Source organism: Triturus cristatus, chromosome 10, assembly GCF_964204655.1.
Source record: "Triturus cristatus chromosome 10, aTriCri1.1, whole genome shotgun sequence".
Lineage (NCBI taxonomy): Eukaryota > Metazoa > Chordata > Amphibia > Caudata > Salamandridae > Triturus > Triturus cristatus.
Window position 1 is genome coordinate 43,467,918 of NC_140593.1, and position 27,008 is coordinate 43,494,925.

The following is a 27,008-nucleotide window of genomic DNA, read 5'->3' on the forward strand; positions in this document are numbered from 1 at the left end:
GGCACGCCAGGCCAGGTGTAGGGCACAGGAGAAACCCTGCATTCCTGGAAAGCCAGGCCATGGCTGATATCAAGAGAGTGACCACCCATCGTACAAGCTGGGGTGGGCACGCCATGGCACCGCATGTACTGTGCCAGCGAATGTGCCCAGCAGCATGGCCATGCCACAGAGGAGGAGATAAGACCGTCTGTGCCCACCAGGGTCCCAACACAGCCTTGGATACACGTGCGACCGAGGGAGTGTTCCACCTCTACGCTCCCTTCTCTCACTCACTCTCTAGGACTCGCTCTCTCTACGAGGCTGTGTTGCTCACTTTCTGTCCGATCCCTAAAATTCTTACCCTGTCACACTGACCCTTCTCTTTGTACTCACAGATGCCTAGGTTAAAACTGGGCACTGTTCCAAGCTCAAGCGCGAACTGCTGCATGCCTCCAAAAAAGAGTGTTAGGGTGCAGTGGCATACGCCCCTCTGTGGGGTTACCCTCTGCACTTTCACTCGGTCAAACCTGGAGCAGCCGGGAGTGGGGAGATGCAAACAGCGCGGAGAGCCGGTTTACACATCGGAGTGTTAGAGTGCAGTTTCATACGCCTCTCTCTGGGGTTACCCTCTGCACTTTCACACGGTCAAACCTGGAGCAGCCGGGAGTGGGGAGATGCAAACAGCACGGAGAGCCGGTTAACACATCGGAGTGTTAGAGTGCAGTTTCATACGCCCCTCTCTGGGGTTACCCTCTGCACTTTCACACGGTCAAACCTGGAGCAGCCGGGAGTGGGGAGATGCAAACAGCACGGAGAGCCGGTTAACACATCGGAGTGTTAGAGTGCAGTTTCATACGCCCCTCCGTGGGGTTACCCTCTGCACTTTCACACGGTCAAACCTGGAGCAGCCGGGAGTGGGGAGATGCAAACAGCACGGAGAGCCGGTTTACACATCGGAGTGTTAGAGTGCAGTTTCATACGCCCCTCCGTGGGGTTACCCTCTGCACTTTCACACGGTCAAACCTGGAGCAGCCGGGAGTGGGGAGATGCAAACAGCACGGAGAACCGGTTTACACATCGGAGTGTTAGAGTGCAGTTTCATACGCCTCTCTCTGGGGTTACCCTCTGCACTTTCACACGGTCAAACCTGGAGCAGCCGGGAGTCGGGAGATGCAAACAGCACGGAGTCGGCTTACACAGCTCTGACTCAGTGAACAGGTAGAGTTGGCGTCTTTCCACATTCTGAGACCTTCCCAGCCCCCAAGGCCAAAGTAAGCAGCGAGTGCAGAATGAACCGGCAGCACTGCACTCTGTTTGTGACAGGGCCGCTCTCCCACACCCGCTATGTTCCATTCTTCCAACAGCACCCCCTACTGTCAGCTGCCTCCCACACACCCGATCCGGGACCGGGGCCCTGTACATGTGAGGAAACATGAAGCGATGAGGTACAGACTGTGGTCTCACTCACTCCCTAAACTCACAGCACATTACACTGGGCTTCACCCTGCTGGCCGCAGCTCCCCTCCCCCCCCCCCCCCCCCCCCCAACAGTGCACCAGCATCTGGAGTGAGAAGAAAACCCAGGGCTCCCACAGAGGAGACACAACCCTGTACGGATGTCAGACTGCAGGCAACGCAGCTGCGAATGAGGAATAACAGGGAACGTACACACCCTGCCCCTGTGAAATGCAAAAGAAATAGAGTATGCAAACTAGGGGAGAGGTGGGGGGGGGGAGACTATTGAACCAATGAAAGACCAGCGCAATCCTGTCCTGCACACCAGCAAGAGGTCGCTTTTCAATGGCAACTTGACATCATCGAGTCGTGGCAAGGAAGCCAGTTTGCTTGAAAAAAAGTTTCATGTAAATCATTTGTAGTTTTGGATTGCAGCTACAAGGCAAGGTGCAAAGCGCACGAAAGTGCTTCACACGGAGAAAAGAAACGTGAAAGAACAAGTACACATTTCAGTCAAAAAGCAGAGACACAGATGGAGATATTTAATACACTCACAGGTAGAAGAAATCAACTGTCAAGAGAAGGGAAAGGAAACTTGTATGCGGTACGCACGAAGCAGCTTGGGTAGGGATGGAACGTTCACTGTAATGCAAATGACGAACAGTTCACAACACCTGGTGTGAGGTTTCATTGCACCCTGCAGGTAAGCAGAACTGATGTGAAAAAGCAGACGTCTCGGGCATGGTAGGGAGCAGTGGTGTCCGAAGGCTTCAAGGCACTTCTTGTGAGTGCAGCCAGGGACGCCGCTGCACTCTCCCGCCGGCTAGTGCTGCCTTTCATTTAGGATTTTACCATCACATTTATTTACAATAAATGTGTCTGCCTCCACTCGGCGAGCACAGCCGCTTCTAGGCGCTCTTGAATGCCCCTGCGCTGAGGTTAATGACACTATGTGCAGCCCCCCCCCCCCGCACCTCCCATAAAGTGAACCATGGTGAGAACCCAAACACCAAGATGGCCTCTTCTCCCTAATGACCATCGCCTTCTTAGGCTGGTAATACCTAGAACATTCCACTCGTTCTCTCCGGAAGCCTCTCTGGGTCCTGTGTATGTTGTCTAAATCCCATGCATAAAGCAGGCACAGTGTGTGGGTCTCACCCATCCAAAGACCAAAGGGAGACGTCTGAGCTAAGGCAGGTGGGAGGACAGCAGGAACAAGCATTGAAAATGCAATAGGTCTCGCCTTTTATTAAGTTAAAGCCATTTGCTTTGCTAATGGTATTGTATAGCAAAGCAAATGGCTTTAACTTAATGAAAGGCGAGACCTATTGCATTTTCAATGCTTGTTATTGAAGCAGAGTCCATCTGCCATTCAGCCAGTTTCTCACTCATCTCCAACAATGAACTAAGGACACTAAGCATCGCAGGACCGCATGAGCCCGTGACATATTCTTGGTTTATCCACACAGCGCAAACTCAAAATCCAAGGAAAAGGGGTCATTTACAATTTTTTAAGCATAGGAGAAAGGGATAAATCACAAGAAAATTCGAAGACCAAAGAGACCGACCAGGACACAACAAGCATTGGCTACGTTCTAGATGAGCGTCTATAGAATAACTCCTTTTGTAGCATTTGATTCCTGGGTCAGCGTCTCCCATCGTCCCCTGAAACAATATTTTCCCCAGTGCCATAGGCTCCCCCAAGGCCCCCATGCTGATCAGTTCACATCCTTCCTAGAGACCGGCGTAAATCCTATTCCAGAGCCAGAGAATGGATGCTACTGGACTTCGTAAACACCCCCAGTGCCTGAAGTTTCAGGGTATTCAAGAGCATTTCCCCTGGAACTGTGTGTAGATTTCCTCATGTCAAGGGCATGTGCAAGTCCCTTTCCAAAGCGGGCCTCGGGAGAGGAGGACGCCTCGAAACTGTTGGGGTGGATGGGTGGAGGCCCCTCCACAGAGGTGCAGTAGAGAGGCGGGGAATATTTTCACCATGGAGAAACATAAAATAAAGTGTTCCTTCACAAAGCGATGGCATTTCCCCAGTCCCATGTGCGAACAAAAGAAATCTCTTCACATGGCCCTAATTTGACATTCACAAAACCTTCCCAAGAGTACTCCTGCAAGGCGCAGCTGTAGCAGGTCTCTAGGAGCTACGAATTCTTGGTATTTGTGAGTCTGCACCCGCAAGGTCGCGACCCAGAGAGGGCAGAATTGTCATCAGCTTTCGAAACAGGGCTTTATTTCCCTCTGAAAAAATACTCAAATGCATGCTCTCACACACCCACACACACTTCTAGAAAATGAGGTCTTTTGTCTCGTGTATGCAGTCTGTCTCAAACACAACACATAAAACAAGCATTGGCATAGCCAATAGGTCTCGCCTTTGGGACCTTATAAGTGTTTAGCCCTGCAACAGTTGCATAACTAAACTTATAAGGTCCCAAAAGCGAGACCTATTGGCTATGCAAAGCGGCCGCGAAAGTGAAAGTAATCGCTGTCATGCGCTGGGTCAGGCGAGACCTAAACACACATTCGCTGTGTCACACACACGATCCTGCACAGTACCTGAGACTTTGTCATATATTACAGGCTCCAGTGCTTGCTGTCTCACCTCAACATTGTTTCATGAAGTGCACACACATTCCCTCACTCACACTGCTGCTCCTCGTGTGCAGTGCACACAGACATTGTGGCAGACACGCCAGCATAACACAAGATATTCTGATACTAGAACGCCTCGCACCAGGAGTAGTTAAAGCTACATACATACATGCATGCACAAGCAATACAACAAAGTACACACGCTTTTTTCTTCACGACATACCGCCGATATTCGTCTCCACTACACACAGACATTCAGACATATTTTCACTTCTATGCGCTTGTACAAACTCATCATGAGCTTCTGCAGTTACATACAAGACACTCTTGCGCACACACATTGTGTCTCACTGGAAATGCACACACGTCATCTTCAACATGCTTACACATTATGACGGACCATCCCACACGCTCACAGCCATTCTGAGTAACCCACTAGCGCTTTCTGTGCCGCTGACGGACTTCTAGACACTCTGACTTCCCTTACACACATACGCAGACGCGCCCTAGCAAACAACGAGGGAGAGGGTGGTGGCACACACAAACACGGACGCTGGCTAGCTTCCTAGGGCAGAGATGTGTGGCTGCGAAGAGGGAGGGAAGGCCCTCCGGCATGAGGCAAACCATTGGGAGGCGAGAGAGAATGCTGCCAATACAAGCTGTACTATTTAAACAAGTAAGGAAACGATGGTCGGTCCAGTGGGCCAAGGAAGTAAAGATTTTTTTTCTTCATGACACAAAGCTGGATGTCAGCGGTTAAAACGTCGATATTTTCCCTTAACACCCTTCTCAATGACTTAATCGTGTTCTGTTTGCGCAGAAAACGTCCCTAGAATATATTTAAAACAAGCGCGGTCCCGAAACTGAAAGGAGGATCGAGCATGGGGATCTCTTGTCTTTATGGGGCCATGTGTTTAATACATGGCCCCATAAAGATAAGAAAGTGCTTTGCAACAGATGCAAAGCAGGCCACAGAGTCCGGCTCAGAGGGGCGTCTACAGAAAACCCTCATTTCCAATGGCAGGCCACCGAGTCCGGCTCAGAGGCAAAAGGGCGTCTACAGAAAACCCTCATTTCCGGTGACTGCCAGCCAAAGGAAATGAGGGGCAGGGCTTAACGCCCACATCTGAAAGTCCGTGTTAACAATAAATCTCGCGAGGCAAGTAGCGCATGCGCTGCCACGCCACGTGAGACCTAACGAGGAAAGCAGCGCATGCGCTGCCACGCAAGACCTAATGAGGCAAGCAGCGTATGCACTGCCACGCCACGTGAGACCTAACGAGGCAAGCAGCGCATGCGCTGCCACGCCACGCGAGACCTAACGAGGCAAGCAGCGCATGCGCTGCCACGCCACGCGAGACCTAAAAAGGGCCAAGAAGATTGCAGCTGGAACATGCCCGATACCAGCCTACTTTAATGGGAAGTGCCCTCTATAGGGAGCCCTCTACATCAATCTGAACTCAGGCCCCATCTCCTTCTTGAAACTCCCTCAAGGTCATCAAGGCACTCTGGAATATACAGAACCCAAAGGAAATGACCAGTTCCGAAGAGGCCTGGAAGTCGACAAAGCAATAAGAAAGATTGCCCCTTGTCGCTATCGACTTCCAGGCTCAAGGTTATAGTACAGAGAGTTGGCCAGGGTGGAGCGAGCTTCATTGACTCCGCCGCGCCTTCTGGCATCACGCCTCGGCCCCTCTTCAATCCTCCAGATGATGGAGGGTTATTTTAGCGGATAGTTCTGCCCCGACATCAGTCAAATTTAAAAATCTGTAATTATTTGGGATCATCCAAATTAATCATCACTTTAATAATTGCCCCTTTTCAACTTCCTAGGAGATTTCCAGGTGGTAAGCACCAGTGGAGAACTCTGTATTACATCTAATGGCTGTGGCAGGAAGGGCCCCGGACCCTGCAGCTCTTGTGAGGTTCGAAGGCCAGCTGCTCTTTTCACAGATGGCACAGAACACAACAACACCATCTCATCATCACACAGAGAAGGCTCCCGTGGGGCTTTTAGTGACCAAGAGAACACAGCTCCTCCTAAGAACGCACCCAACTTTCCTCGGAGACTATAGATACCACATCCGATTCCTTCCACGGCCCCACTGGACCCATAGCCAGACATTCCTAGTATCTTTAGACTTTAACTTTTGAACAATCCCTGCATGTCTGAGCTCCACCTTTGCAGTGTTTACCATCTGGCTATTGTAGTTGCATGCCAGTACAACATACTGCTATCCAATACCACCACATTAACAAGCCTTGGCACGACCAATCAGTTCTGAATCACAAATGGAATTTGCTTATGTGTCATTGGTGGGTTTAGGCTGTCAACAAGTCTTCATACATCCACTCGGTCACTCATCTTGGCACTTTGCATTCATGAATCTACTACCCATGCGTGCATCCTCCCTCGGACAGAGCCATAGGACTGCACGCGCAAACTCAGGCACATATTCAAGATGAATTGCAAGAATACAAATAGAAAAAGAAAACATGCTGCTGTCCAAACACAACTGTAACAAAACTAAGCGTAGCAAGAGGTGTCCGTCCTACCGTGGCACTGTACGTAGTCTATGGTTGTTTAAAGATGGCTGCCACATTTAGAACCAAAGTGTTAGCCATCTTGGAATGGTAAAACAAGGATTCACCATGGAAAACAGCATTCAATATGGCCGCCTGGCTAGAGAAGTGGCGAGGTGGAATGAGGCGCCCTGCAGACGAAGTGAGCAGCACGCATCCGGCCCTAGCACTGCCTGCGGAGCTGTACGGTCCTCTTAAGGGGCTGCAGCGATCCTACTCGATGCACAAATCCAATGTTTACTATTGGACATTTGCACTATGTTGGCCTCACACTTAGAAGGTGAGCAAGAGGCCCTGGAGTAGCTGCTCATAGTTCAGCGCTGGATGAACTTGTCTTGAGCAGTCAAATTGAGATCTTGAGGAAGAGGCTCCGCCCCTTTCCACAGTGCAGCTTCCGCCAGGATTCTCCTGAGCTCTGTGGCTTGTCGGTTCTTCTTCCCACGATGGCAGTTCACCAATAGCATTCATGGAGGCATTCTGCGCCCCTTCACGTGCCAATATATGTTCCTTGTTCGGGGTCCCTGAGTTTAGGTCACAGGGCCATGGAAACCCACTGCTCAGTGATGTCATCAATGCGCACTTTCCTTTCTTTGCATAAACCGCCCTTTACTGGATTGAACAAAAAAACTAGGGCTGCCTTTGGCAAACAGATTGTGTTTGACTCTGAGTGTTTAAGTCCTCTCTGTGGCTCCAGGTTTTCAATTCTTTACTAATTACACAAATTAAGTAACTAATATCGGGGGTCTCGAGGCGCCAATCATAGGGAGCCCGCAATTCGCACCAGAAGCCCTCACGTGAGCAATACCCAAGAAAGCCAGAAGGGTGAGAAAGAGAAGTGGCAAGGAAAACAGGAAGCAAAAGAAAACAAGCATTTGCAATGCAATCGGTCTCGCCTTTGGGACCTTATATGTATTTAGCTATGCAGCACATTAGCCTGGGTGCTGAAACATCTACTGTTCTTTAACATGGAGGGGAAAGAAGCCCCAAACTGCGTGACGCGCCCGGTATGGGAACACATGAGAGAAATGTTGCCTTTCAGCGGGAAATGGTTTAGTCCAAAGCTCTGTTTTTAATATAAAATCAGGGCCTTCAGTGGTCATATCACTGAAAATACAAGATTTGAAAAAAATATTATTGCCTACGAGTGCTCGTGGAAGACAATTTCTATGGACTGGAATCTAGAGAACGCTAAAGTGATGCTGGTATTTTACTGACCTCTGCTGGTCGTTTTCTAACAAGACAGATAAATAGAGACAGGTGAACAGAAACAAAAGTCCCTAAGCGGAAGCAGACAAGTCCTAGGGCTGATCTCCAGAGCACACAAAGTACATACACATAGAAGGATATACTAAAGTATATACAAGAGGTCTCGAATGCTCGACCTAAAAAGGGGCTTCAGAGAAGCAGATGCACCTGGAATTTATTTCTTAAAAAGACCTAAGGATGAGGCCGCTCTGAGGGCCGTGGGCAACCCTCTCCGACCCAAGACATAAGAAAAGAGAAGCCGCTGTCTGCGTTTGACCCAGAAGCGATGCGTTCCACCTGAGCTGCTTGGACACCTTGGGTTAAACGGCAGATGCTACATGGGACTCCGGTGGCTTGGCACTACAATACCACTGGTCCAAAACCCGCAACATTTATTGGGCTGCTTTGGATCACAATATGTCCCTTAATTCGACAGGATGAAAGTAGAGGCTAGAATTACAAGCGACAGCGATTTGTGGGGAGGGCAGAGATTCATAAAACAGGTCCCACTTGATTTAATGTCTTGGTGGGGTTTCCATTGTCCCACTGACGCAAGAGATGGAAAGCTCCGATACTTTGAGGATCTGTGGACAGTGAGGAAGCTTGTCAATGATGAGACATTGAAGGCATTTCTTCCGGTCTGAAACCAGACGTCCAGGCCCATCCAATGGAGCCGCTTGTGAACCGGCTTTGAGGGGTTCCCTGGTGTCGTCTCGATGCTGCATGCTCAATATTCTGAGCGCCATGCTTGAATCAAAGGGCGTGGCTCCGTCCCTGGACAGCATGGCTCAGGAAGTCACTTCCATGAAGGGTTCTTCTGCCCTGGACAGCATGGCTCGGGATGTCACTCCCATGACGGGTTCTTCTGCCCTGGACAGCATGGCTCGGGATCTCACTCCCATGACGGGTTCTTCTGCCCTGGGCAGCATGGCTCAGGAAGTCACTACCATGACGGGTTCTTATGCCCTGGCTCGAGAAGTCACTCCCATGACGGGCTCTTCTGCCCTGGACAGCATGGCTCGGGATGTCACTCCCATGACGGGTTCTTCTGCCCTGGACTGCATGGCTCGGGATGTCACTCCCATGACGGGTTCCTCTGCCCTGGACAGCATGGCTCGGGATGTCACTTCCATGACGGGTTCTTCTGCCCTGGACAGCATGGCTCGGGATGTCACTCCCATGACGGGTTCTTCTGCCCTGGACAGCATGGCTCGGGATGTCACTCCCATGACGGGTTCTTCTGCCCTGGGCAGCATGGCTCGGGAAGTCACTCCCATGACGGGTTCTTCTGCCCTGGACAGCATGGTTCGGGATGTCACTCCCATGACGGGTTCTTCTGCCCTGGGCAGCATGGCTCGGGATGTCACTCCCATGACGGGTTCCTCTGCCCTGGGCAGCATGGCTCGGGATGTCACGCCCATGACGGGTTCTTCTGCCCTGGACAGCATGGCTCGGGATGTCACTCCCATGACGGGTTCTTCTGCCCTGGGCAGCATGGCTCCGGATGTCACTCCCATGACGGGTTCCTCTGCCCTGGGCAGCATGGCTCGGGAAGTCACTCCCATGACGGGTTCTTATGCCCTGGACAGCATGGCTCAGGAAGTCACTCCCATGACGGGTTCTTCTGCCCTGGACAGCATGGCTCGGGAAGTCACTCCTATGACGGGTTCCTCTGCCCTGGGCAGCATGGCTCGGGAAGTCACTCCTATGACGGGTTCTTCTGCCCTGGACAGCATGGCTCAGGAAGTCACTCCCATGACGGGTTCTTCTGCCCTGGACAGCATGGCTCGGGATGTCACTCCCATGAGGGGTTCTTCTGCCCTGGACAGCTAGGGTTCGATATAAGCTTTCCACTGACTGAGATGCTGCCCCGTTATCCGAAAGGTGCCAAGTTCATTCAGTGTCTGTCCTGCGCCGGGCACGCATCCCTCCGGTGAAACTAGGCGCGTTTGATCCGTTGCTGTCTAATGACTGGGGTTGGAGGTTTCTGTGCTCGTCTACTTTGGGGCTTGGATTGGTGAGGGGTCGGGGGGGGGGGGGGGTCTCTACCATTACCCTGGCACTGGGCTGCACCTCTAATGGATGCTCCGGGACACCAGGGTTTACTTCTTGACACATCGACTCCACTGTCCTATCAGTAAAGAAGAGCAAACACAGCTCAGTGCGATGATCGATCGATAGATATTGATCATCTCAGATGATTCTACTCAGGGGCCCGGGCTGCGGCGGGTGGTGACGACTCTATGGAACGTTGTATTTATAATGTAAGCAATGTGTCTTGTGGTGTGCAGTGCTTGTTTTATCGCTATTGTGGGGCCCCTGCACCGCCAGCTGGGTTGTTGTTTAGTTTGTTACGAGTAAAAATTACTTAAAAAAATTATCACTCACTAGCAAGTGACACGTGGCTAACAATCTGAAGTGGGCGGCCGCAGAGGTTGCAAAAACACCCCAGGACAAGCATCGTATCTGTCAAGGACCCGCCATCACTCTGAACCAAATGAACACTTCTGTTTTTAAACGGAGAAGAACGCACACACAGGTTTCGCATGAGGCTTTGTGCACCCTATTAGCTGCAAGTGCACCCCTGTTTTATGCGGCGCCGTCACCTTGATGCAAGTCACGCGCCGTATAAATGGTTCAAACATTTACACACACCAGATTTTATAACAAGCATGTGCAATGCAATAGGTCTCGCATTTGCGATACTTTGGTCATCAAATCAAATCAAATCAAAAGACCTTTATTCGAATTACTTGAATTCATAAAAGTACAGACATAAAAACAGTTAATTAATACAATATACAAAGTACAATATTTTTAAAAATTAAAAAGGGAACTAAGACAGCAATCTTTCAGGGGTTTTCCATCATATTACGTACACGGATTATTAATCTTAAAAAGGTACTAGTACGAAAGGTCAAGCGGTGTGTAAACTCGCACTTTCTACTTATGGTCGGTGCATTGTCTGGCCTTGACTTGCAGCCTATTCTTTTCCGAGATATTTCGATGCCGCATAAATCATGCCACCCAAAGGGTAGAGTAGTGAATTCTATCCACAAATTCTCCAAAGGAATCTTACAAGAACGTATATCTGTGCATCTCACGCAGCGTTCTTAATATTTTTGAGTGAGATATCACTCATTTGAAATATAAAAAATAAATAACGTTTTGGGACAAAAGAGTGTCGATATCATAGTTAGAACAATGTATTTGACAAAAAAACACTCATGTGCCATGCAGAAGGAACGTTGCACTTAACAATGTACACACCTCACTGTAGAAGTAGGAACAGGGGATTGTTGACATCTAAAAGGCGAACGTTTATTTTCTACTCTAGATACAATTATTGAAATTGGCCGATTTCAATTAGGCTGTCACATCTGAAACTCTATTTACTCCTGTATCGTCAACTTAGAGATAAAGAATCAATGTGTGTATTATCAATTCACAGTGAGACATTGATAATAAGGCAGTTTGCCTCTATAGGTGATACGTAATTATGTTTTTGTGCACGTATTATTATTAAACTTCGAAACCTCATCCAGTCACCGCCATACTAGGTGTGGCACCACAATAATGTAGTTGAGTATACGGGAAGGCAAAAAAGCATGTTTACCTTTCAATAATAATAACAAGCATTTGCAATGCAATATGTCTCGCATTTACGCGAGTTTGAGCTATTGACATTGCAAATAACAATGCCTTTTATTTGTGTTTTCGTTTTTAAAACATAAATAAAAGGCATTGTCATTTACAATGCCAATAGCTTAAACTTGCGTAAATGCGAGACCTATTGCATTGCAAATGCTTGTTTAATAATTATTGGCGAGGGAGGCATGTAGACCCCTCATCGAGCCGTTACAGGTCCCGAGTACCCCATCCTCTGGTGCCGTATTATTGTTAGCGGGGAGGGGGATGCGCAAGCCCCTCCCCAGCCTTTAGGGACACAGACGCCCCACATACACCTATACACACTAAGCGAAAGAGTATGCGAAAGGATACATTTAAAGGTAAGCAGCAACACCCTCTTGATTGTCTCGCTCACTGCTGATACTCTAGTTATCTTGTCCCACAAAATGTTACCATTAAACACCAGTCAGCCACACCTTACACTCTAATGCTGTACTCTATACAAAGCCAAACGTGCCTATGCGTGTTAAAATAGCCAAAGTTAGGCAGCTTGGGTACAATGTGACAAAGGAAGGGAGGTTTAAAGTTTTATACTTCAGAGAATATAAAGAATCCAAAGACAAAAAAACCAACAATACAGCCCTTTGCCTGAACTACAAAATGAAGTGGAAGAAATACCTATGAAATATATAGTCGAGGCAACACACACAGCATTATTTATGGCTCATGTTTTGTTCGCCACTTTAGGCACGCAGAAACCAGGTTGACTCGGTATGTCCTTTTTTCTCTACTTCATTTAAAAACGTGCACCCCCGGGACATGCTGACAGATGGAGTCTGCAGGTAGGGACACTCCGCTTTCCTAGCCATCATAGGGGCATATTATCAAGCCAGGCGATAAAATTATCGCCGCTTTAGCGGCAAAAAACTGCCGCTAAAACGGCGATAATGGGCTTGATAATATGCCCTATGGAATTCCAATTGAAGCCCAGGTTAGGCGTCCTTCACATCTAACATGGGCTTCAATTGGAATTCCAAAGAGCATATTATCAAGCCCATTATCGTCGTTTTAGCGGCAGTTTTCTGCCACTAAAGCGGCGATAAATTTATCGCCTGGCTTGATAATATGCCCCATAATAAGCTGATATCAGAGTAAGATGAAGCGGACTGCAGGCTTCATTTCAACCCTCTGTGAGCGTTAAAGGTCAGCGGTGTTAATCTTTTCTCAAACTCCCCCCACACAGCCCGACAGTGTGTGACAGAATGTGCAACAGCCGCTAACACCCTTCTTAATTACACCGGCCCTGGGCAGCAGAACGGGCGTCAGCAAGTTATAATAAGTTACTGACAGACCGCCACGCCGTATGAGCGCATCTTAACTTGGTTATGACATCCAAACGTGTGATGAGCCCGTCAACAAATGTGACCTAGATTTGCCCCAGATTCCGCCAGCTCTGCCCAGCTGCTATCAAGCGCCAGTCATCCCTGCTGGAAACACAGCAGAAGGCTCAAACGCCAAGGTGTTTTATTAAAAGGCAGCTGGGAAAACTTGATTCGTCCGGAGTCGACGCTGTGCACTAAACACATTTTCAAAACTCTCTTAAAATAACCCCGCGTTGATCTGTACCTGCAGAGTCGATAAGCTCTACTTTGCAGAGCATAATAAAACGCTGTATTTCAAAGTATGTGTATTTTCTGCTGGATTCAAAGTATGTGTATTTTCAGCTGAAAAGTGTTTTGGTGTCCTTATTTTTTTCTAATAATGTCACCCAATATTGCATTTTCCCTTGCGAAGTGTACAGGACGGAAGTAGCAGCAGGGCTGAACTGCACCTACGGGCAGGACGGCAGTAGGTTTCATTTTATCTGTAGTCTAGACGAGGGTGAGGACGCAGGAGCGGCCTCACATGGTGAAGAACCCACGGTGCAATGGGACACACTAGCGATGAAGGGCAACGTATCCTGTGCCATTGTGCTCGATACATAAAAAGAAGAAAAACACAAGCATTGGACGCGCGAGACGCGATGGTAAAAAACACAAGCATTGGACGCGCGAGACGCGATGGTGGGGGAGAGAAGCGGGAGTTCTGATAAACTGGTGTGAAATAGCAGCAGGGAAGGGGGCGGAGAGGAGCTATGAGGGAGAGCGACGTAAAGCCATATGGCTGCTTTGCACGCGTGCACGCCTCGTGCACTGTAGCTCTATGCCAGGGGAAGCACTTTTAAAACTCACTTACAAAATGTCTCAAAGAGACAGCTTTCGCTGTCTCAGCGAGACCTAATAAACGGAAGCAAACTGGGATAAAAAGTAGTTAAGTGTACTGCAATCGATTGAAATAAAAGGAACAGATGATGGCACATGTGCACTGTGAAGCCAAGCTATATACATGAATGTGTTTTTGTGTAATGTAACTGGTGCGCATGTCAAGCGCTCCAATACCTCCGGGTCGAGTTGGCGCTATATGAAACTGCTAAAACAATAGAAAATAAGGTTTTGCGGCGGAGGTAGCGACGTATTCCACTTGAGTTAAGTCTGTGGCTGCGTTCTTTCCTGCTGCAGCCATGTCTGTGAGTGACTCGGCAGGAGTAATTCAAAGGGCAGTTGAAAGTTAGTGGCTGTCTAAGATCTCTACATCTTGTCTCCGCAGCCTAAAAACGCTCAGTGTATATTTAAGTACTCAGTGCGTTTTCACATGAGGAGCCTAATCCTGCTAGGTTATTGTGGTGCCAGGCCATATAAATGAATGTGTTTTTCTCTAATGTAACTGGTGCGCATGTCAAGCGCTCCAATACCTCCGGGTCGAGTTGGCGCTATATGAAACTGCTAAAACAAAAGAAAATAAGGTTTGCGAAGGGGGTAGGAACACATTCCACTTCAGTTAAGTCTGTGACTGCATTCTTTCCTGCTGAAGCCATGTCGGTGAGTGACTCGGCAGAAGTAATTCAAAGGGCAGTTGAGGGCTAGTGGCTGTCTAAGATCTCCTCCACTGCATGCCTCCACAGCCTAGCCCTGCTCGGTGTACATTTAAATACTAAGCGCGGTCTCACACGAGGAACCTAACCCCGCTCGGCCACTTTGAAGCCAGGCTATATAAATTAATGTGTTTTTGGTGTAATATAACTGGTGCGCATGCCAAGTGCTCCAATTCCTGCGGGTCGACTCGGCGCTATAGGAAACTTCTAAAACAAAAGAAAATAAGGTTTGCGTGCGGAGGGGTTAAGGGGTGTATTTCACTTGAGTTAAGTCTGTGGCTGTGTTCTTTCCTGCTGCAGCCATGTCAGTGAGTGACTCAGCGGAAGTGAATCAAAGGGTAGCTGAGGGCTAGTGGCTATCTAACATCTCTTCTACTTCATGCCTCCGCAGCCTAACCCCGCTCGGTGTACATTTAAATACGGTGCGGTCTTAAATGAGGGGACGTGGTATCTGAAGTCACGTTGGGAGGCAAGATAAAATTAGGAGGAGGGGAAGGAAAAGCATGAAAACAATACAGATAAAAAAGCAAAAGACGACTGCTGCGGGGGCTGTGTGCGCTAGGAGGAGGGGGGGAGGGCTTATAACATGGATGCAGAAGCAAAATGAAAACGGAGCGGTGAAATGAAAACGGAGCCGGAAAAAGATAAAAAAAGGTCTTTGAAACAAGTGATAACAAGGCAAGCGAAAGGACACTGTACTTTACTGGAGCTCCTGTGCCTTGGGAGGAAGTGCTCTCTCGGCTGCGGGAACGAGACAGGAGGCAAGAAAAAAGAAGCGTGGTCCGGCCGCAAAAGTAAAAATGGCACGACTGGCAAATTCCACGGCAAATTAATTAAATAATGAAGCGCGGTCCTGAAAATGAAAGAGGACCGTGCTGCAGCCGGAGCATGGGTGCAACAAGCATCGATCTCTTGTCTTTATTGGGCCATGTGTTTTTAATTAGAAACACATGGCCCATAAAGATAAGAAAGTGCTTTGCGACAGCAGCAGAGCAGGCAAGCCAGTCTGATCGGAGGTGAAAGGGCGTCACCCAAGAACCCTCATTTCCAATGTCAGGCCAACATTTAGCATAAACGGTGATGCCAGCCAATGGAAATGAGGGGCGGGACTTAAAGCCCTTTTCTGAAAATCCTCATTCACAATAAATCTCGCCGAGGCGAGCAGCGCTTTGCGCTGCAACGCCAGCGAGACCTAAAAATGATGTAGTACACAATGCGCCACTGGCACAGTGTCCAGTTGTGCAGCTGTGATGAAGCTCAGCGTGTCTGACACAGCTGAGCATGCCCCTGCATGGATCCGGACATCCCCCCCACCCTTGTGCCCCCGCTGCACGAGTTTCTGACCCGCTGGCATGGAATCTGGTCACGGCGAGCACGGACCCTTCCTGCGCACCATGGCCGGGCCCGTTCTTGTGGCAGTGTGCTCTTGTTAGACTGGGAGAGCTGTCCCTAGCACTGCCCTCAGAGCGGTAAAGGGCACTGCCTTCAGAGCGGTAAAGGGCACTGCCTTCAGAGCGGTAAAGGGCACTGATCTCAGAGTGGTTAAGGGACCTGCCCTCAGAGTGGTAACGGGCACTGTCCTCAGAATGGCAAAGGGCACTGCCCTCAGAGTGGTAAAGGGACCTGCCCTCAAAGTGGTAACGGGCACTGCCCTTGGAGTGGTAAAGGGCACTGCCCTCAGAGTGGTAAAGGGACCGGCCCTCAGAGTGGTAAAGGGCACTGCCATCAGAGTGGTAATGGGCACTGCCATCAGAGTGGTAACGGGCACTGCCCTCAGAGTGGTAAAGGGACCGGCCCTCAGAGTGGTAAAGGGACCGGCCCTCAGAGTGGTAACGGGCACTGCCATCAGAGTGGTAATGGGCACTGCCATCAGAGTGGTAACGGGCACTGCCCTCAGAGTGGTCACGGGCACTGCCCTCATGGCAATGCCCTCAAAATGGTAACAGGCATTGCCCCCAGAGCAGTAAAGGGCACTGCCCTCAGAGCGGTAACGGGCACTGCCCTCAGAGCGGTAACGGGCACTGCCCTCAGAGCAGTAAAGGGCACTGCCCTCAGATTGGTAACGGGCACTGCCCCCAGAGCGGTAAAGGGCACTGCCCTCAGAGCGGTACCGGGCACTGCCCTCAGAACGGTAAAGGGGACTGCCCTCAGAGCAGAAAAGGGCACTTCCCTCAGAGCGGTAAAGGGCACTGCCCTCAGAACGGTAAAGGGGACTGCCCTCAGAGCAGAAAAGGGCACTGCCCTCAGAGCGGTAAAGGGCACTGCCCTCAAAGCGGTAAAGGGCACTGCCCTCACCTTGGTAATGGGCACTGCTGTCAGAGTGGTAATGGGCACTGCCTTCCGAGTGGTAGAGTGGTAAAGGGCATTGCCCTCAGAGTGGTAATGGGCACTGCCCTCAGAGTGGTAACGGGCACTGCCCTCAGAGTGGTAACGGGCACTACCCTTGCCAGGCGTTACAGCAAACCAGAGCAATGGTGATAGCAGAGCCCCTCTGTGACATCAGTGGTGGGCAGAGGCCTCGTGATCTGTGACACTAGAATAGCGCCTACCGGCCCACTAGCACTAGGTTCTGCGGCTGTGTACTTACCTCCCTCTTGGTCTATATGACGTAAGTATGTAGGGATGTGCAGCACGTGGTACATTCTACTCCTCCAGGAGAGACGTATGACACACGAGGAGGCCAGGCTGTGCACAGGGGCCGCGTGTGGCATCACAAAATACCTCCAAGCAGCTCCACACAGGTGTGCCTGCACTTGGATACAAACCTCCTGCTCGCTCCGGTGACCATAGGTCAGTGGTGCTGCCAGACGGGGGTTACACTGCTCTCTCCAGAGATGCGGAGTGAAAACGAGCGACTGTGCTTATTCAAGAGCAGACTCTCGGGTTCAAGCTGCAGAGGCGACAAGTAGACGAGCTTTGCAGATAAATGCCACCTTATCACCTGCCAGTGTGCCTACTCCTCAGTGCGAGATGGACAGTGCACCCACGGGCCCTGCTCCTGGTGCGAGATGGACACTGCTCCCACGGGCACTGCTCCTGGTGCGAGATGGACACTGCACCCACGGGCACTGCTCCTGGTGCGAGATGGACAGTGCACCCACGGGCCCTGCTCCTGGTGCGAGATGGACAGTGCACCCACGGGCCCAGCTCCTGGTGCTAGATGGATAGTGCACCCACGGGCCCTGATCCTGGCGCGAGATGGACAGTGCACCCACGGGCCCAGCTCCTGGTGCGAGATGGACAGTGCACCCACGGGCCTTAGCTCCTGGTGCGAGATGGACAGTGCACCCACGGGCCCAGCTCCTGGTGCGAGATGGACAGTGCACCCACGGGCCCTGCTCCTGGTGCGAGATGGATAGTGCACTCACGAGTCCTGCTCCTGGCCCCTGGTGCTAGATGGATGGTGCACTCACTGGTCCTGCTCCGGTCCCCTAGTGATAGATGGATTGTGCACCCACGGGCCCTGCTCCTGGTGCGAGATGGAAAGTGCACTCACGGGCCCTGCTCCTGGTGCTTGATGGATAGTGCACTCACGGGTCCTGCTCCAGGTGCAAGATGGATAGTGCACTCACGGGTCCTGCTCTGGGCCCCTGGTGATAGATGGATTGTGCACCCACGGGCCCCGCTCCTGGTGCGAGATGGAAAGTGCACTCGCAGGCCCTGCTCCTGGTTCGAGATGGATAGTGCACTCACGTGCCCTGCTCCAGTCCCCTGGTGGTAGAAGAATAGCGCACTCACGGGCCCTGCTCCTGGTGCTAGATGGATGGTGAACTCACTGGTCCTGCTCCGGTTCCCTGGTGAAAGATGGATAGTGCACTCACGGGTCCTGGACCTGGTGCGAGATGGATAGTGCACTCACAGGTGCCTGCTCTTGTCCCCTGGTGATAGATGGATAGTGCACTCACGAGTCCTGCTCCTGGCCCCTGGTGCTAGAAGGATGGTGCACTCACTGGTCCTGCTCCGGTCCCCTGGTGATAGATGGATTGTGCACCCACGGGCCCTGCTCCTGGTGCGAGATGGATGGTGCACTCACTGGTCCTGCTCCTGGTGCTAGATGGATAGTGCACTCACGGGCCCTGCTCCTGGTGCTAGATGGATAGTGAACTCACGGGCCCTGCTCCTGGTGCTAGATTGATAGTGCACTCACGGGTCCTGCTCCTGGTGCTAGATGGATAGTGCACTCACGGGCCCTGCTCCGGGCCCCTGGTGCTAGAAGGATGGTGCACTCACTGGTCCTGCTCCGGTCCCCTGGTGATAGATGGATTGTGCACCCACGGGCCCTGCTCCTGGTGCGAGATGGATGGTGCACTCACTGGTCCTGCTCCGGTCCCCTGGTGATAGATGGATAGTGCATTCATGGGTCCTGCTCCTGGTACGAGATGGAAAGTGCACTCACAGGTGCCTGCTCCTGTCCCCTGGTCCTAGATGAATAGTGCACTCATGGGTCCTGCTCCTGGTGCGAGATGGATAGTGCACTCATGGGCCCTGCTCCTGGTGCGAGATGGATAGTGCACTCACGGGCCCTGCTCCTGGTCCTAGATAAGTAGTGCACTCACAGGTCCTGCTCCTGGTGCGAGATGGATAGTACACTCACAGGTGCCTGCTCCTGTCTCCTGGTCCTACATGAATAGTGCATTCACGGGTCCTGCTCCTGGTGCTAGATGGATAGTGCACTCACGGGCCCTGCTCCTGGTGCTAGATGGATAGTGCACTCACGGGCCCTGCTCCTGGTGCGAGATGGATAGTGCACTCACAGGTGCCTGCTCCTGTCCCCTGGTCCTAGATGAATAGTGCACTCACGGGTCCTGCTCCTGGTGCGAGATAGATAGTGCACTCATGGGCCCTGTTCCTGGTACGAGATGGGTTGTGCACTCACGGGTCCTGCTCCTGGTGCAAGATGGACAGTGCACTCACAGGTCCTGCTCCTGGTGCAAGATGGACAGTGCACTCACAGACCCTGCTCCTGGTGCTAGATGGATAGTGCACTCACGGGCCCTGCTCCTTGTGCTAGATGGATAGTGCACTCACAGGTGCCTGCTCCTGTCCCCTGGTCCTAGATAAATAGTGCACTCAGGGGCCCTGCTCCTGGTGTTAGATGGATAGTGCACTCACGGGCCCTTCTCCTGGTGCTAGATGGATGGTGCACTCACTGGTCCTGCTCCGGTCCCCTGGTGATAGATGGATAGTGCACTCACGGGTCCTGCTCCTGGTGTGAGATGGATAGTGCACTCACGGCTCCTGCTCCTGCTGGGAGAATGATAGTGAACTCATGGGCCCTGCACCTGGTACGAGATGGAAAGTGCACTCCAGTTCTGCTACTGGTGCAAGATAGACAGAGCAGTCACGGGTCCTGCTCCTTGTGTGAGTTGGATAGTGCACTCTCAGGTGCCTGCTCCTGGCCCTTGGTGCTAGATGGATAGTGCACTCACGAGTCCTGCTCCGGGCCCTTTGTGGTAGAAGGATAGTGCACTCACAGGTGCCTGCTCCTGTCCCCTGGTCCTAGATGAGTAGTGCACTCACAGGTCCTGCTCCTGGTGCGAGATGGATAGTGCACTCACGGGCCCTGCTCCTGGTGCTAGATGGATAGTGCACTCACGGGCCCTGCTCCTGGTGCTAGATGGATAGTGCACTCACGGGCCCTGCTCCTGGTGCGAGATGGATAGTGCACTCACAGGTGCCTGCTCCTGTCTCCTGGTCCTACATGAATAGTGCACTCACGGGCCCTGCTCCTGGTGCTAGATGGATAGTGCACTCACGGGCCCTGCTCCTGGTGCGAGATGGATAGTGCACTCACAGGTGCCTGCTCCTGTCCCCTGGTCCTAGATGAATAGTGCACTCACGGGTCCTGCTCCTGGTGCGAGATGGATAGTGCACTCATGAGTCCTGCTCCTAGCGCTTGCTGGTAGATGGATAGTGCCCTCACATGTGCCTGCTCCGGGCCCCTGGTGCTCGATGAATAGTGCCCTCACGTGTGCCTGAAACTGCTCGCCTGGTGCTAGATGTATAGTGCCCTCACAGGGGCCCGTTCCTGGCCCTGGTGCTAGATGGATAGTGCACTCACACACGCGGAGGTCAGGCTGTGCACAGGTGCCTCGTGTGGCATCACAAACTACCTTCAAGCAGCTTCACACAAGAGTTACTGCACTTGGCTACACAGACAGACAGACCTCTCACCAGTGGATGCCTACACAGACAGACCTCTCACCAGTGGTGCTCCTGGCCCTACACAGACCTCTCACCAGTGGCGCTCCTGGCCCTACACAGACAGACCTCTCACCAGTGGAGCTCCTGGCCCTACACAGACCTCTCACCAGTGGCGCTCCTGGCCCTACACAGACCTCTCACCAGTGGCGCTCCTGGCCCTACACAGACCTCTCACCAGTGGCGCTCCTGGCCCTACACAGACAGACAGATCTGTCACCAGTGGCGCTCCTGGCCCTACACAGACCTCTCACCAGTGGCGCTCCTGGCCCTACACAGACCTCTCACCAGTGGCGCTCCTGGCCCTACACAGACAGACCTCTCACCATCTCACCAGGGCGCACTCCTTGTCCAAGGTCAAAGGCCAACAGTCCTCTCACCTGTGCCCACTCCTGGTCCAAGGTCAAGACCGAGAGTCCTCTCACTTGTGCATCGTCCCAAGTGCCAACAAGACATTCTTCTCACTTGTGTGTGCCCCTGGTGTGGCACGGATAATCCACTCATTTGCTCCGATTCCTGGTCCCTCGACCTAGGCAGTCAGACCTCTCACCTCTGCCTGCTACTAGTCCTAAATATACAGAATTCTCACCTCTGCCTACACCCTCCTGGGCCTGCACAGACTGATCTCTCACCCCTGCGTGCTCCTAGCCTGTCATCATAGATGGGCAGCCCTCTTACCAGTGTCTGCTTCTGGTACCAGAGAGTCCACTTCTTATCTCTGCCTGCTCCTGGTCACACACAGATGGATCTCTAACCTCTGCCTGCTTCTGGTCCTACACAGACCGACCTCTCTCTCGCCTCTGCCTGCTCCAGGCCTGTCACCCTAGATAGGTAGCTCTCTTACCAATGTCTCCTCCTGGTACCAGAGAGTCCACTTCTTATCTCTGCCTGCTCCTAGTCACACACAGATGGATCTCTAACCTCTGCCTGCTTCTGGTCCTACACAGACCGACCTCTCTCTCGCCTCTGCCTGCTCCAGGCCTGTCACCCTAGATGGGCAGCTCTCTTACCAATGTCTCCTCCTGGTACCAGAGAGTCCACTTCTTATCTCTGCCTGCTCCTGGTCGGGTCCCAGCTCTGGGTGGACAGACGCCTCTCCTCTCCCTGCTCCTTGTGCCAGGAGACAGACAGGCAGACTCCCCCGTGCCTGCCACGGCCCTTGGCCCCGAGCTGCTGAGTGCCTGCTCTCTGCTGCAGTCCCACAGTGGAAGCTGCTGAGAAGTCCCCTCTTCTAGAACGGGGAGGATGTGTGCACGACTAGTTTTATTTACGCCACATACAGTTTCCCAGGGACCCGTGAATGTGCTGGAAATGCGCCGGTCCTGTTTGCAGAGCCTCGGGGCTCGCCCTGGGTCAGAGCGCCGTGTTCCTTCCATTGAACCGGTGCCAGAACACAGGACTGAGTTAACAGACCGTGTCCTGTTTATTGAGTTACTTCTGCTCCGCTGGAGGGCGACAGAAAAATGTCTTTCATGTTCAGTGTGCGGACGCAGCTCACGTCCGCCCATGCCCTGGCTCTGCCACTCTTTGCCCAGCCACCGAGGAATGCCCCTTTCTGCACCGGCCTGTACATTTCAGGGAATTCTCATCACGAGGCAGGGGTCAACTGAAGAGGTTAAGAACCAACCTGCTGCTATGAAGACCTGTTAAAGGCACAAGCAGCTACAGAAGCGCATAGAAGCTGAACTCTTGCACGAATATATGCCGTTGCAACGCATTCTGTTGCAACGCATGCCTCTACCACGCATGCGTTAAAACGGAATGATTTTTCTACGCATAACCTTTACCACGGTTATTCCTTTACCACGCATAGTTTTACAACGATTTTCGTTGTAAATTTATGCATGGTAATGGCATACTCTTGGTAAAGGTTATAGCCCTCCCCTGTACCCTTACCTGACCCCGCCCCCCAATACTTATTATTAATACCCCTGCCCGTTACCCTTAATCCTTATAAGGATTTTTTTTTGTGGGGGGGAGACCCCCCAAACCTCCTTTTTTTCCCCCCGCCTTTTTCTCATGTCTTCGTCGACACTAAAAAACTACTAAATCGGATGAGGAAGAAGACGTTCCGTGAAGACGTTGCTTGCGTGGTAAAGACGGTCGTGGAAGCAATATGCGTTGTAAAGACATTTACGTGGTAAGTGTACCGTTGTAAACGTAACGCGTAGAAAAGCCTTCATGGTAAAGGCTGTTTCCCCTCTTGCCCATGGGCACTAGCAGAAAGGATCCAAGATTGCGACATAAACTCTCATCACCAGCAGTGCGCATCTCACCTTATAGCGGTGCTTTAACCCAAAGCGCATAGAAGCTGAACTCTTGCACATGGGCACCAGTGGAGAGATACAAGATGGCAAATTAAACTCTCTTCGCCAGCTGTGCATATCTCACCTTATAGCGGTGCTTTAACCCAAAGCCCATAGAAGCTGACCTCTTGCCCATGGGCACCAGTGGAGAGATCCAAGATGGCGACTTAAACCCTCTTCGCCAGCTGTGCGCATCTCATCTTCTAGCAGTGCTTTAACCCAAAGCACATAGAAGCTGAACTCTTGCCCATGGGCACCAGTGGAGAGATCCAAGATGGCAAATTAAACCCTCTTCGCCAGCTGTGCGTATCTCATCTTCTAGCAGTGCTTTAACCCAAAGCGCATAGAAGCTGAACTCTTGCCCATGGGCACCAGTGGAGAGATCCAAGATGGCGACTTAAACCCTCTTCGCCAGCTGTGCGTATCTCATCTTCTAGCAGTGATTTAACCAAAAGCGCATAGAAGCTGAACTCTTGCCCATGGGCACCAGTGGAAAGATCCAAGATGGCGACTTAAACCCTCTTCGCCAGCTGTGCGTATCTCATCTTCTAGCGGTGCTTTAACCCAAAGCCCATAGAAGCTGAACTCTTGCCCATGGGCACCAGTGGAGAGATCCAAGATGGCGACTTAGACCCTCTTCGCCAGCTGTGCGTATCTCATCTTCTAGCGGTGCTTTAACCCAAAGCCCATAGGAGCTGAACTCTTGCCCATGGGCACCAGTGGAGAGATCCAAGATGGCGACTTAAACCCTCTTCGCCAGCTGTGCGAATCTCATCTTCTAGAGGTGCTTTAACCCAAAGCCCATAGAAGCTGTACTCTTGCCCATGGGCACCAGTGGAGAGATCCAAGATGGCGACTTAAACCCTCTTCGCCAGCTGTGCGTATCGCATCTTCTAGCAGTGCATTAACCAAAAGCCCATAGAAGCTGAAATCTTGCCCATGGGCACCAGTGGAAGGATCCAAGATGGCGACTTAAACCCTCTTCGCCAGCTGTGCGTATCTCTTCTTCTAGCAGTGCTTTAATCCAAAGTGCATAGAAGCTGAACTCTTGCACATGGGCACCAGTGGAAGGATCCAAGATGGCGACTTAAACCCTCATCGCCAGCTGTGTGTATCTCATCTTCTAGAGGTGCTTTAACCCAAAGCGCATAGAAGCTGAACTCTTGTACATGGAACCAGCGGAGAGATCCAAGATGGCGACTTAAACCCTCATCACCCACCGTGCGTATCTCATCTTCTAGAGGTGCTTTAACCCAAAGCGCATAGAAGCTGAACTCTTGCCCATGGGCACCAGTGGAGAGAACCAAGATGGCGACTTAAACCCTCTTCGCCAACTGTGCGTATCTCATCTTCTACAGGTGCTTTCACCCAAAGCGCATAGAAGCTGACCTCTTGCCCATGGGCACCAGTGGAGAGATCAAAGATGGCGACTTAAACCCTCTTCGCCAGCTGTGCGTATCTCATCTTCTACAGGTGCTTTAACCCAAAGAGCATAGAAGCTGAACTCTTGCCCATGGAACCAGCGGAGAGATCCAAGATGGCGACTTAAACCTTCATCACCCACTGTGCGTATCTCATCTTCTAGAGGTGCTTTAACCCAAAGCGCATAGAAGTTGACCTCTTGCCCATGGGCACCAGTGGAAAGATCCAAGATGGCGACTTAAACCCTCTTCGCCAGCTGTGCGTATCTCATCTTCTAGAGGTGCTTTAACCCAAAGAGCATAGAAGCTGACCTCTTGCACATGGGCACCAGAGGAAGGATCCAAATGGAGATGTGAACTCTCATCACCAGCTGTGCACATCTCAAGGGGCTTGAATTACCAAAAGGGGACTGGACCCAAAACATCGGAGATGTTCGCTGACCGGAGAAAAGGAAATGTCCAAGAGAGAAAGCATCACAGAGCTGGGGAGGGAGAAGCAAAAATGCATGAACGCAATGTGGGGATAAACACATGGGCGAGAAAGCGCACCACGGAGCCGAAGCGCACTATAGAGACAGCTGGAAAGCACATGCACTCTCGTGAGGTACTTAAGACAAAAGGATAAAGTAGTTCCCTAAAAGTGAGCAGTGGAAGGATGCAAGTAAACTTTCAATGCTGCAGGGAAGAGACAGACTCGGGATGCACAGACAGGCATTGAATATGAAGCAGGCAAATGAGAGTGACAGTAAACACAGCCAATGGTAAGCAAAGGGCGGGGTCAAAGCCCCTCTATGTTTTCCACAATATGTTTTTCTCACAACCAGACAGGCTCGACCTAAAAAGTAGATCCCGGAATATAAGCAACAACAGCACACAAGTCAACCAATCAAAGGGAAGGTAAATAAGCCATACTCCAGAGTGAAGCAACCACAAGAGGAGACAGAGAAGCCATCAAATAAGAAGCAAACACACAAGACTGACAAGAAAGCCAACCAATGTTAAGCAGTGGGTAGGCCCAAAGCTCTCTTTAGCTATTGGTAACCTAGACAATACGTCTTTCGATAAGTGACAGCTAAAGGAGCCTGCAGGCAAGGGCTGAAGGCAAAGGACTCCTAAAGGAAGAGCCCAGAAGTGTTTGTGGCTGTACCAGAAGAGCAAGAAGACACACAGTCATTTCTCGCTGCAATATGTGTTGCATCCTGCTCTCGATAAAGACTGGGAAAATCAGGGGGCAAAGCACCAGGCCCTGACGGAGTGCCTATAGACCTCCTCAAATATAATCAGACATTTTGGGCTCCATTATTAGTAAATGTCTTTAGTAGCCTCATCATTGCTCCCATCCCAGAATAAAAGTCGACATTGATTATAGTCCCAATTTTCAAAAAAGGGGACCGTTCTAAGCCCAGTTGTTACAGACCTATATCTCTAATAGACACCACTTTAAAAATACTGGGCAGAGTTTGAAATAAACGTATAGAAGACTGGACACAAGAAAAAGCAATATTGCATCCCAGCCAGTATGGCTTTAGACCAAAAGTGGGTACTATAGAGCAGGGCCTAAATCTCAAATTAATTATAGGAAAGTACACAGTGGCCAAAAGCTCCCTATGCACCTAGCTTTTATGGACCTATCAACAGCGTTTGATAGTGTTAACCGGTCTAAGCTATGGTTTATTTTAATTTCTCTCGGTCTAGACGAAGCACTAGTTCACTTTCTAGTGTATTTGCACAGAGGAGTGAAAGCCAGAGTAACATCCATGGTGAGGTGTCAAATGATGTCAGTATTATGAGAGGTGTGAGACAGGGTTGTGTTTTAGCCCCACTTTTATTTATTTCATATATAAATGATCTCCACTTCTTAACTACTGACACCTCTGATGTTCCCTTGATCAGAAGCTCGCCGTTACCTGCTTTGTTGTACGCAGATGACGCTGTGCTGATGGCCCGTACACCAACGGCTCTTCCTCTTTTAGTGAATGGATTTGTTAAATTTATGGCATCATAAGACTTGCAGACAAATTTTACTAAATCTTTTATCATGTCCTGTGGCCCTAAGAAATATAAAACACCCTCACTGAAGGCAGGTGGGCAACGATTACTAAGCACGGGCCCTTTTACCTATCTAGGCATGGCTTTTAACGATAGTGGCTCTTGGAAAACACACATAGTTAATAGTGGGAACAAATTGTCTAGAGCCGTAGGATCGTTACTCAGCTTGCCATGCCCTAAGAAAGGCATTTTTTTTAATTCCCTTATTGCAGATTTACAGATCACAGTGTCTGCCGTCCGCGACCTCTGGGGCAGAGGTTTGGGGGACCGAGAGTACTCTCTGAGTATAATGAAAGGAAAATAGATTCCATCCCGAGCTAGGTCTCCCCTTTGTTGAGGGTTATATTCGCCCGCGCCCCCTGCTTTTTTGTATGCCAGCTGGCAAAACACAGAGCGCGCACTTACAAAGGACATCATAAGCGACTGCCTTGCACGTGACGATGGTAGAAAAATCCCTTGGATAAAGTACATCGAATCCTGCCTGCGCAAGATTGGTTTTAACCAACTATTTCAAAATCCGGAGGGCCCTCGTTCTATTACCAAGAAACAGCTGCAGGCGCGTTGG

General features: G+C 50.9%; 1 protein-coding gene across 4 annotated transcripts in view; it reads right to left on the bottom strand.

The window, feature by feature from the left end:
- Nucleotides 1-27,008, bottom strand: part of TMLHE (trimethyllysine hydroxylase, epsilon) — a 223,663-nt gene that overhangs the window by 155,512 nt on the left and 41,143 nt on the right. Inside the window, exon 1 of one of the 4 annotated variants that reach the window (XM_085630372.1) lies at nt 21,678-21,896. The exons of the other annotated variants lie outside the window; for them this stretch is intronic. The gene's annotated coding sequence lies outside the window, so the exon portion shown is untranslated. Of the gene's footprint in view, nt 1-21,677; nt 21,897-27,008 lie in introns of those variants that run through there. 4 annotated transcript variants of the gene reach the window in all.